The following is a 12,811-nucleotide window of genomic DNA, read 5'->3' on the forward strand; positions in this document are numbered from 1 at the left end:
CTTATCTCAATACCATGCTCTTTTGACCAATGTAGTTTTGTAATATGCTTTAAAGTCAGGAAATGTGAGTCCTCCAACTTCCTTCTCTTTTTCAAGATGTTTCTGGCTATTCAGGGACCCTGACCCTTCCAAATAAAATTTTTTTAACGATTTATTTATTTATTTATTACTCTCCTCTTCCCCCCTCCCTCACCCTGGTTGTCTGTTCTCTGTGTCCATTTGCTGTGTCTTCTTTGTCCACTTCTGTTGTCAGCGGCACGGGAATCTGTGTTTTTTTTCATTGCGTCATCTTGTTGTGTCAGCTCTCTGCGTGGGTGGAGCTATTCCTGGTCAGGCTGCACTTTCTTTCGCCCTGGGCAGCTCTCCTTACGGGGTGTACTCCTTGCGCGTGAGGCTCCCCTACGCGGGGGACACCCCTGCATGGCAGAGCATTCCTTGCACGCATCAGCACTGCACATGGGCCAGCTCCACATGGGTCAAGGAGGCCCTGGGTTTGAACCGCGGACCTCCCATGTGGTAGACGGATGCCCTAACCACTGGGCCAAGTCTGCTGCCCCAAATAAATTTGATAACTGGCTTTTTCATTTCTGTAAAGTAGGTTGTTGGAATTTTGATTGGGAATGAATTGAATCTGTCAATCATTAGAGGGAGAATAGACATCTTAATGACATTTAGTTTTCCAATCCATGAACATGGAATGTCTTTCCAGTTATTTAGTTCTTCTCTCGTTTTTTAGCAGTGTTTTGCAGTCTCCTGAATACATCTTTACATCCTTGATTAAATTTATTCCTAGATATTTGATTCTTTTAGCTGCTGTTGTAAATGGATTTCCCCTTGAGTTCCTCCTCAGTTTGTTTATTACTAGTGTGTAGAAACACTGCTGATTTTTGTGTGTTGATGTTACTTTATTGAATTAGTTTATTAGCTCTAGTAGCTTTGCTGTTAATTTTTCAGGACTTTATATATATAGGATCATGCCATATGCAAGGATGTCTTTTATTTCTTTTTCTTGCCTAATTTCTCAGTTTGGAATTTCAGTACAATATTAAACAACAGTGGAACAGTGGGCATCTGTTTTAGTTTGTCAACGGGGTGCCAATGCAAAGGACCAGAAATGTGTTGGCTTTCAGAAAGGGTACATTTTTGGGATAAAATCTTACAGTTCTAAAGCTGTGAAAAGTTCAACTCAATACATCATAAAAGGTGCTTTCTCAATCAAGTTAGCTACCACTTGTTGAAGCAAAAATGGCAGGTGATCTTTACCTGGTCTCTGCTTTCCTCTCTGGGCTTCCCCTCTCAGGGTCAGCTGCTCCACCTTCTCCCTGATTTCAGCTGCAAGCTCTTAGGCATAAGGCTCATGTCCTCTTTACCTGCTTAGGGGCCCATCCTCTTGGGGTCTTCATGCTTAAACAATCCTCTTACTTGGCATAGGGCTAGTCTGTTAGGGCTTTTCTCCTTGCAGCTCAGCTGTGGGCAAAACTGGAGTCTTTCCTCTCACATGGCAGAATCAAGCTTGGCAGTTCCTTATTTCCCTGTGTCTGTCCATGTGAATTCATTTATTTCAGACCCTGTAAGGGGGCAGAGACTCAACTGAGTCATGCCTCACTCATGGCATCCAATCAAAAGCCCTAAATAGATCTTATCAAGTAATCTAATCAAAGGCTCTTCAACTGAATTTAATACAATCAAAGGGTATCATGCCCAGAAGAATAGATTAGCTTATAAACATAATATTTCTCCTTTTCATATTCAGAAAATAATTTCAAACTACCACAGCATACTTATCCAGAACTTAGAGGAAAAGCTTCCAATCTTCCATCGTTCAGTATGATTTAGCTGTGGGCTTTTCATATATTCTCTTTGTTATGTTTAGGAAGTTTCCTTCTATTCCTATTTCTCTAGGTGTTGTTATCAACAAAGGATGCTCAATTTTTTCAGTCATGTTTTCTTCATCATTAAGATCATCATGTGGTTTTTCTCCATTTTGTTGATATGATGTAATACCTGAGATTTTCTTATGTTGACCAACCAGGGATAAAACCCACTTGATCATGGTGTATAATTCTTCTAATGTACTGGATTAGATTTCAAGTAATTTGTTGAGGAATTTTGCATCTATGTTAATGAGAGAAATTAGTCTTAAAGTTTCTTTTCTTATTATATCTTTACCTTGTTTTTGGTATTAGAGTGATGTTTATCTCCTGAGTTTGTTACTATTTTCACCTCTTTAATTTTTTGGAAGTGTTTGAGCAGGATTGGTATTAATTCTTCTTGGAATGATTGGTAGAATTCACCTATAAGTCATCTGGTCCTGGGTTTTTCTTTGTTCATAGATTTTTAATGACTGATTCAATCTCTTTGCTTGTAATTGGTCTGTTGAGGTTTTCTATTTCTTCTAAAGTCTGTGTAGACTGTTCATATCTCTATGAATTTGTGCATTTCATCTAGGTTGTCTAATTTGTTGGCAGATAGTTGCAAATCATATGCTTTTATTGTCCTTTTATATTTCTGTGGGGTCTGTAGTACTATCCTCCCCTCTCATTTCTGATTTTCTTTATCAGTGTCTTCTCTCTTTTTTCCTTTGTCTGTCAAGATAAGGGTTTCTCAATTTTATTGACCATCTCAAAGAACCAACTTTTAGTTTTGTTGATTATTTTTATTGTTTTTTTAAAAAATTCTCAATTTCACTTATTTCTGCTCTAATCTTTGTTATTTCCTTATGCTTGCCTTGGAATTAGTTTGATGTTCTTTTCCTAGTTCCTCCAAGTGTGCAGTTAGGTCTTTGATTTTAGCTCTTTCTTCTTTTTTAACATTGGTGTTTAGAGCTGTAAATTTCCCTCCCAGCACTGCTTCACTGCATCCCATGAGTTTTTATATATTGTTTTCATTCATCTCAAGATATTACTGATTTCCTTGGCAATTTCTTATTTGAATCATTGATTGTTTAAGAGTGTTGTCTTCCATATATTTGTGAACTTTCCAGTTCTCTGCTCATTATTGATTTCCAGCTTCATCCCATTATGATCAGAGAAGGTGCTTTGTATGATTTTAATCTTTCTAAATTTATTGAGACTTGTTTTGTGACCCAACATGTGGTCTATCCTGGAGAATTATCCATGTGCACTTGAGAGGATGTATATCCTGCTGTTCTGGGGTGCAATGTTCTATATATGTCTGTTTGATCTAGTTCATTTATCATATTATTCAACTTCTCTCTTTCTGGATTGATCTTCTGTCTATATGTTCTATCTATCGATGGCATTGGTAGAGTGAAGTCTCAAACTATTATTGTAGAGGTGTCGTTTTCTCACTTCAATTTTGCCAGTGTTAACTTCATGTATTTTGGGGCACCCTGATTAGGTGCATGAATATTTATGGTTATTTCTTCAGGGTGGATTGCCCCTTTAATTAATACATAGTGTCCTTCTTTGTCTCTTATAGCAACTATTGACTTAACTCCATTTTGTCTAAAATTAGTATACGTACCCCAGCTCTTTTGTGGTTACTTTTCACCTTGAACCTATTTGTGTCTAAGATGAGTCTCTTATAAACAACTAATGGTTTGACCATGCTTTTTATTAAAAGTCCATTTTGCCAGTTTGTGTCTTTTGATTGGGAAGTTTAAACCATTAACATTCAGTTTATTACTAAAAAAGCAGTACTTACTTCAGCCAGTTTGTCTTTTGCTTTTTATGTCATATTTTTCTTGCCGCTTTTTTTACCCTTTTAGTTACTGTAGCAGTTTAACATAGTTATGAATTCCAAAAATAGATATTGGATTATGTTTGTGAACTGGGCTGTACTTGGGCATGATTAAATTATGATTAGGGCTTTGATTGGGCCATGTCACTAGGGTGTTTTGTTTTTGTTTTTGTTTTTTTAAAGATTTATTTATTTCTCTCCCCTCCCCTGCTCCACCCTGGTTGTCTGTTCTCTGTGTCTATTTGCTGCATCTTCTTTGTCCGCTTCTGTTGTTGTCAGTGGCAAGGGAATCTGTCTTTCTTTTTCAGTTGAGTCATCTTGTTGTGTCAGCTCTCTGTGTGGGTGGCGCCATTCTTAGGCAGGCTGCACTTTCTTTCGTGCTGGGCAGCTCTCCTTCCGGGGTGCACTCCTTGTGCGTGGGGCTCCCCTACATGGGGGACACCCCTGCATGGCAGGGCACTCCTTGCCACATCAGCACTGTGCATGGGCCAGTTCCACACGGGTCAAGGAGGCCCTGGGTTTGAACCATGGACCTCCCATGTGGTAGACAGACACCCTAACCCCTGGGCCAAGTCCATTTCCTGCTAGAGTGTTGATAAAAGGCATGGCAAAGGACAAGAGTTGGAGCTTTTTGAAGATTTAGATGTTGGAGTTTTGATTTGGAGTTTGATGCTGGAGTCTTGAGCTGGAACCCTGAGAAGTAAGCACACAGAGGAAAGAGAAGCAAGCCCCAGGAAGAGAGGACCTGAGCCAGGAGAAGAACACATAGGAATAGAGATGGCTGCTTAGACACAGCAGAAACTCCAGGGAGAGAGACAGAGCCATTCACTTGATACTCTACAGCTGACCTTGTGGAGAAAACAGAGGACCTGAGCCTGGAGAGAAGCAAGACCTGGGAAGAGAGGAACCCAGGAAGCCTGAACCCTGGCAGATATCAGCAGCCCTCTTGCTCCAAATCGTGGAATCAGACTTTGGTAAGGGAAGTAACTTACTCTTTATAGCCTGGTAATGGTAATCTTGTACCCCAAATAAATACTCTTTATAGAAACCAACAAATTTCTGGTATTTTGCATCAGCACCCCTTTGGCTGATGGATACAGTTACCCTTTCCGATAAGTTCATTCTTCACACTACTCCAAGCCCACTCTCTCCTATCATTTCCTGTCAACCTGCAGAACAACTCCCTTTATTATTCTTGCGGGGTAGGTATCTTATTGAGGAACTCAGTTTCTGTTTATCTGTGGATATTTTAAACTCTTCCTATTTTTGACAGTAAGTTTCACCAGATAAAGAATTTGGGACTGGCAGTCTTTTTCAGTACCTTAGATATATCATACCACTGCCTTTTAGCTTCCATGGTTTTTGATGAGAAATTGGCACTCTGTCTTATTGAAGACCTGGTTGTCTGTGACAAGTTACTTTTATCTTGCTGCTTTCAGAATTCTCTATCTTTGGGAATTGGCATTCTGATTACTATGTGTCTAACAGTAGGTGGATTCAGATTTATTCTGTTAGGAGTATGCTGCACTTCTGGGACATGTGTATTTATGTCTTTCATAAGAGTTGGGAAAATTTAACTATTATTTACTCAAATATTCTCTGCTGCTTTTCCTTCTCTTCTCCTTTTGGGATACCCCAGCATGTGCATGTTTATGCACACCATGCTGTCACTCAAATCCCTGAGACATTGTTCAGTTTTTTTTCTATTCTTTATCTGTTTTTCTGACACTATGATTTTGATTGTCTTGTCTTTTAGTTCAGTGATTCTTCTACTTGTTCAAATCTGGTGTTGTATACCTCTAGTGTTTTTTTACCAGATTTTTAAAATTATCTTTCTTTTAAAAGATAGATAGATCATACACAATGTTACACTAAAAAATATAAGAGTTTCCCATATACCCCATTCCCCACACCCCCCACTACTCCCATATCAATAACTTCTTTCATTAGTGTGGTACATTCATTGCATTTGATGGATATATTTTGAAGCACTGCTACACAGCATGGATTATAGTTTACATTGTAGTTTACACACTCTCCCAGTCCATTCAGTGGGTTATGGCAGGATATATAATGTACTGCATCTGTCCCTGCAATATCATTCAGGACAACTCCAAGTCCTGAGTATGCCCCCATATCATAACTCTTTTTCCCTCTCCCTGCCTTCAGCAACTCCCATGGCCACTGTCTCTACATCAATAATTTCTTCCATTGCTAGAGTCACAGTAATTCTATAGTAGAATGCCAGTAAGTCCACTCTAATCCATATTTCATTCCTCCATTCTGAGGACCCTGGGATGGTGATGTCCACTCTACCTCTAAACTGAGAGGGGGCTTAGATCACACTTGGTTGATGGATGGGATCCTCCTGCTTGCAGCTTCCTTGTGTGGTGGTTGGCCATCCTCACCTCCTTGTTAGCTGACCCGGGTAAGTCCAACGAACTGGAGAGTTCTAATGTGTGTTTGGTTTTTTTCAAAATCTCTATTATTGTGCCTTTCATCCTCATAATTTCTGTTATGTTTCTTTTTATGCCTTCAAATTCTTATTTATGCTTACACCTTGCCTTCTTAATATCCTCTATCTCTTTATGCATACTTTCCTTCATCTCCTTGAATTGATTTAGGAAATTTGTTTAAACATCTTTGATTAGTTGTTCCAACTTTTGAGTCTCCTCTGAAGTGTTAATATGCTCTTTTGTTGTTGTTTCTTTAAAGATTTATTTTTATTTATTTATCCCCCCCCCCACTTCCCTTGTTCTTTGCAGTCACTGTCTGCTCTCTGTGTCTGCTCATCTCCTTAGGAGGCACCAGGAACCAAACCCAGTACTGCCCATGTGGGAGAGAGGCATTCAATCGCTTAAGCCACCTCAGCTCCCTGGTTTGTTATATCTCTCATTGTCCTTCCTCTCTGTGCCTCCCTGTTGCATCATCTTGTTGTGTCAGCTCACTGTGCCTGCCCATCATGCTGGTTCACCTTCTCCAGGTGGCCCCAGGAGTTGAACCTGGGACCTCCCATGAGGTAGGCAGAAGCCCAATTGATTGAGCCACATCTGCTTCCCTAATATGCTCCCTTGACTGAGCTATATCTTCATGTTTCTTAATATGGCTTATAATTTTTCACTGATGTCTAGGCATCTGATTGTCTTGATGAGTTAACTCTGAAGGTCCATTTCACCCTCTTGTCTAGGGTTTTATTTTTTATTGGCTTTGTGTTAAGGCTATTCTTTGATGCTTGGTCTAACTCATTCTAAGACTTTAGACTATCCTGTGTTTAACTGATCAGATCTTCTCAGTTCTTCATCTGATTCTTGCCCCAGGTAAGCTGTGCAGTATTTAAAATTGCACTTTTTTTGGCGGCAGACTTGGTCCAGTGGTTAGGGTGTCCGTCTACCACATGGGAGGTCCGCGGTTCAAACCCCAGGCCTCCTTGACCCCTGTGGAGTTGGCTCATGCGCAGTGCTGATGCGCGCAAGGAGTACCGTGCCACGCAGGGGTCTCCCCTGCATAGGGGAACCCCACATGCAAGTAGAGTGTCCCAGAAGGAGAGCCACCCAGCATGAAAGAAAGTGCAGGCTGCCCAAGAATGGCACCATACACACGGAGAGCTGACACAGCAAGATGACGCAATAAAAAGAAACACAGATTCCCGTGCCGCTGACAACAACAGAAGTGAACAAAAAGACGCAGCAAATAGACACAGAGAACAGACAACTGGGGTTGGGGGGAAGGGGTGAGAAATCAATCAATCAATCAATCGATCTTTTTTTAAAAATTGCACTTTTTGTGAGTGAATGCAGAACAGTTCTTACCAACCTTTTTATCACAGTCTCTTTTTTTTTCCTTCCCCCACCCCTGTGGCCCTTTTGTCCACAGCACTCCTCCGTGACTTGTGTTCCCCCCTAGGTTTCTATGGACTTAGGTCCCATGTGTGCAAGTCTAACTTGCTACTGTGAGTTGCTCTATAGTCTCTGTCCATTGTGGCAGGGATTCAGGTCATGCTGCCTCTGTCTGATTCTCAAGCTGTTGGGGAACCAATGAATGGGAGGGGAAAGGGAACTGCCTGGCAGTCTAGGAGGAAATTTTCCTACCTGAGATTTTTTTGTTTCTTCAATTCAGCATTTGTGGAGTCCTTCTCAATTCTCTTCCATGTTCCAGAGTTCTAAGCAAGTGGTTGTCCTTTAATTCACTAAATCTCTGGGGAGGCTTTCTCAGAGGATGTACTATGTTGCCCTATTGATGATGTCACTCCACCAATTGATTTTGACAAGAGTATCACGTCCACTTGTTTGGGAAATAATCATTTTTTCGACAAATGGTGCTGAGAAAACTGTTTATCCATATGCAAAAGAATGAAGGTGGAGCCCTACCTAACATATACAAAAATTCACCCAAAATGAATCAAAATCCACCGATATGAAAGAAAGCCAATAGAGTCAGAAACCAGAATACAGATTACCAGAGGCTGGGATGAGGGTAGAGAATGGGAAGGTAATGCTTAATTTTTACATAATTTCTAGTTGGGGTGACAGAAATTTTCAGAAACGATGGTAGTCATTAACGTTGGCACAACATTGTGAATGTAATTCACACCATCAAATTATATATTTAGTTGTGGTTAAAAGGGGAAATTTTAGGTTGTATATATATCTATATTGTATCTATATACTTTTTTTAAGGAAGTATTGGAGATTGAACCCAGGACCTTGTACATGGGAAGCAGGAGCTCAACTGCTGAACTACATTCGCTCCCCAATGAGAGTTGTTTTTTTCATTTGTTTGTTTGTTTGTTTGTTTTTAGTAGGTACTGGGGAACGAACCTGGGACCTCATATATGGGAAGCAAGCATTCAACCACTCCCCTGTATATATTTTAATATAATAAAACTTTTTAAAGACCATGTGCATGTACAACACAAACAGTTAACCGTAATATTATCTATGGAATACAGTTAATAGCATAATAATAATAATCATATTTTTTCACAAATTGTAACAAAGACATCACACTAATGTGAAGTGTTAAATATAGGGAAAACGGAGAATATGAGGGGAGTATATGGGAACGCTGTATTTTCTGCCTAGTTTTTCTGTAAAACTACAACTTTATCAATTAACAAAAAATGACTAAAATAGAAAGTTTTGTGCTATATTTGTATAACCACAATAAAATTTTTAAAAGAAATCTAGGGATTAACAATAAAAGCATAGGACCTATATGAAGAAACTTTTTAATAAGCCATAAAGGAAATAATTTCCCAGGATAGTCTAAAATGATATGTAAATTCCATCAAAGTCTCTATAGTTGATTAGGCATAGACAGGAGGATTGCATTTCAAATCAGTAGGGAAAAGATTAATTATTGTTTAGTGTATTGGCTAACCATATTAAAAATATAAAGTTAAATCCCTATCTCATACTTTATACAAAAAAATGAGGTAGTTTAAAATATAAATGTGAAAAGGAATTTATAAAAGCAATAGGAAAATACAATCATAAATAATTATCAAATCTGGAGTGGAATTTCAAGGATTTTTTTTCTATTTTTTTCTAGATTGATCATGTATTAGAAAATGAATTCTACAAACAAACAAGCAAATGAACTTGCCTAAGTGGAAAACTTGAGCCACCAAGAAATACTAGGACATGGGAAATGATTCTTTTTTCTTCAGATTTGGGTAATGCCCAGGTTTGTTTTGATATGACCATAGGGATAATATTGCCTGTCCTTGTTTAGTTTTTTAACTCACGTAATTTTTTCCTATGCATTATGATGGGTGAAATAATCATATGTTCTTCCTTTTCTATTCATAAGTCATGAGATCTCTTAGAGGGAGATTGATAACTATAAGTTGGCATGCAGGTATATATAACCAGTATGGTCACATCTCCACAATGATGATGAAAAGGAGACAGTGACGCTATTCTCTTCTTAAAAAGTGATGGTTTCTTGTTAAAAATTACTTTAGTCTCACTTTAAATTGAGCATTATTAAGGGAGCATAGTATTTGTAATTCTGCCAGTATGTATAGAGGCCTGTTGCTATTTTTGTCCCCAAGAAAGGAATACATTTTTTTCCCCCTGAGATGGTGTCATATATTCTTGGTCATCACAATATCTCATGGCTTTGGGGCAGTGAATTGGTAAATATTCATGATGTGTAAAAAAGCATGATACATTCTGTGAGATCTTGACTAGATAAAAATGTATGCTCCATTGTGTCTATACACACACAGGACCTAAAGGTTATGTCAAACTAAACTGCTTGTGATTCTGGATGACTTTTGTGGTTCTTTGCTTCTTGTGTTTTTCAGTTTCTATATTGCACAATTAAAGGTTTGAAAAAAAAATGTTACTTTAAAAACAAAAAAAAATTAGTTATATTTTTTAATATAATTATGTTTTCATTGAAAAACATCACAAAATTATCTATAAATTATTAACAACTTGCTGCTAGTTTTTCTTTTGTCAGTATTGTTTGAATACTAGGGTAAGATAAAGAACATTATTTATTTTTAGCTTCACTTGATATTTTAGCATTTTATAAAATGTAGGCCATGTTTTATATTACTGTGAAGAATGAAGTGTGTTTTATACACTTCCTTGCATCAAGTGATTTCTCCTTGATTTTCATTTTAGAAGTCCAGTGACTGGACAAGAAATTCCTGCCTTGAGAAATCAGTCAAGGCAGACTAATGTAAAAGGGTGGAAATGATGGGAAGTTCATTGTAACTCAAAAGTATATGCTATTCTGAGAATTATATTCTTTAAACCAATAATAGAAGATTACATTTACATAATACTAGACAATTTACCCATTTAATTCTCACAACAAACTGTGAAGTAAATATATTAAGAAAAAATTCCTAAAAAACAGAGCTGCTCTATCATGGAAATGGCTACACTTAAAAGAGTAAGATCCCCATACTCAGACGGGTTCAAAGAAAGACCAGGTGATCATTTATCAAAAATACTTCAGAGGCTTTCCAAAATTGGGTGGGAGTTGGCTCAAAGGACTTTTGAGGCTGTAACTGCTGCTATGTTTCTATGATTCCATACTGCAGAGTCCATCCCATACCTTACTACATGAACCAACAACACACACACACACACACAAGTCACTCATTTTAAAATCCATGTATTATCTTTTAACCATATTAATTTTTCTATCAGTCAAGAAGTGAAGACATTTAGTTCTGATGATTTAGACAGGTATTTTGTGTGGCCTTTGGTTTACTTTTTCCTCCTGAGAGTCAGTGGTTCTCAAATTTATATGTGGGTTATTGAAGTGGTACTTTAAACTCATGAAGACTTTAATATTCCAGTTCAAATGCATTTTTTTTTATTTGTCAAGTCTGGCATAAAAGATGTTAGGGAAATTCAGAGTCAATGTTAACAAAATAGTTAAAGGTGTATATTTTGACATAATCCATACTTTTGTTCATATATCCACTACATTTGGTACTTTCTGTCTATATGATACTGGTTAACTTAAGTACATTTTCTGATCCTTAGATTTCTTATCTGTAGGAACCTGAAAATAATTCTTAACTTCATAGTTTGGAGTCAGAATTAAAGAAACAAACTGGTTTATGCCTGGCACATAGTAACAGCCAAGGTTTTGTGTTTTTTTTTGAGATTTATTCATGTTGTTCCAAGTATCAATAGTTCATTCCTTTTTATTGCTGAGAAGTATTTCATTTTTTTATATAAGCCAATTTGTTTAACCACTCTCCTATTGATGAAAAATGTGGGTTGCTCCCAATTTGGGGGTTCTATGAATATAGCTACTGCAGACATTTGTTCAAGTAATTTTGGGTATATATGTTTTCATTTCTATTGAGTAAATTCTTATAGCAGAATTACCAGGTAACAGAGTAGGTGTATGTTTTTTTTTTAAGACATTGCCAAAATGACTGTACCATCCTCTCTTCCACCATCAATGGGAGTTACTTCACTTGCCAACACTTGGTGTTGTCAGTCTTTCTAAATTTTAGCCATTGTAATGAAATGGTATTTCATTGTGGTTTTAAGTTTTACTAACCTGATGACTAATTTTAGCTTGATGTTAAGCACATTTCATGTATTTATTGGCAATTATTATTTTTTCTTTATTAGAGAAGTTGTGAGTTTACAGAATAATCATGCAAAAATACAGAACCTTCATATACCATCTACTTATTAACTCCTTGCATTGGTGTGGAACATTTGTTACAGTTGATAAATGGTACATTTTAATAATTGTACTATTAACTATAATATTGGGCTATTTTTGTATCTTTTTTTATGAAGAATTTTTTCAAGTCTTTTCCCCATATTTTTATTGGGTTGTTTTTCTTTTAATTGTTGATTTGTATAAATTTTTTCTATGTTCTGGGCACAAGTCTTTTGAAACATAGATGCACTGTGAATATTTTCCTCTGTGGCTTACCTTTTCATTTTCTCAACGTCTTTTGATGACCAAAATTTTAAATTTTGATGACATACAATTCATCAATTTTTTAAAGTTTGGTGCCATTTTTTGTGTCCTCTTTCAGAAATCTTTGCCTACACCAAGGTCATGAAGATATGTTTTCTTCTGGAAGCTTTATAATTTTAGCTTTTATGTCTAGGTATAGAATCCATCTCAAATTAACTTTTATGCATGGAGTGAGATAAGGGTCATGTTTTTTTTTTTTCCTTGCCTCCATGTAAACATATAATTTAATTTATTTGCACACTAAGGACAAAATATTTTCAAGTTCCCAAAATTAAATATGATAGTAATTGAATCTGACATTTTCTTGATGGGACAAAGACCCCTAGAAGAATGCATATCATTGGTTGTGGTTATTGATTTCCAGTTTCCATAGATTTTCAATATTTCTTTGGGATTCTGACCAAGCAAGGTAATTTTTGTGAGGAGTCAACTTGGGCTGTCAGATTTCGGCCCTTGCAATGGCCCTGACTCTCTTCCTAGTGATTTCCCCTGCCCTACCCTTTGACTAACTTCAAGATCTCTGTGCTTCATGTCTTTGTTGATTTACCACACAGGATTTTCTTTAAAAGCATTTTATTCTTACATTTTTAATTTCTTCACATACATGAGAATTTTTCTGTTATAAAGCAATTTT

The sequence above is a fragment of the Dasypus novemcinctus genome, chromosome 1, assembly GCF_030445035.2.
Source record: "Dasypus novemcinctus isolate mDasNov1 chromosome 1, mDasNov1.1.hap2, whole genome shotgun sequence".
Lineage (NCBI taxonomy): Eukaryota > Metazoa > Chordata > Mammalia > Cingulata > Dasypodidae > Dasypus > Dasypus novemcinctus.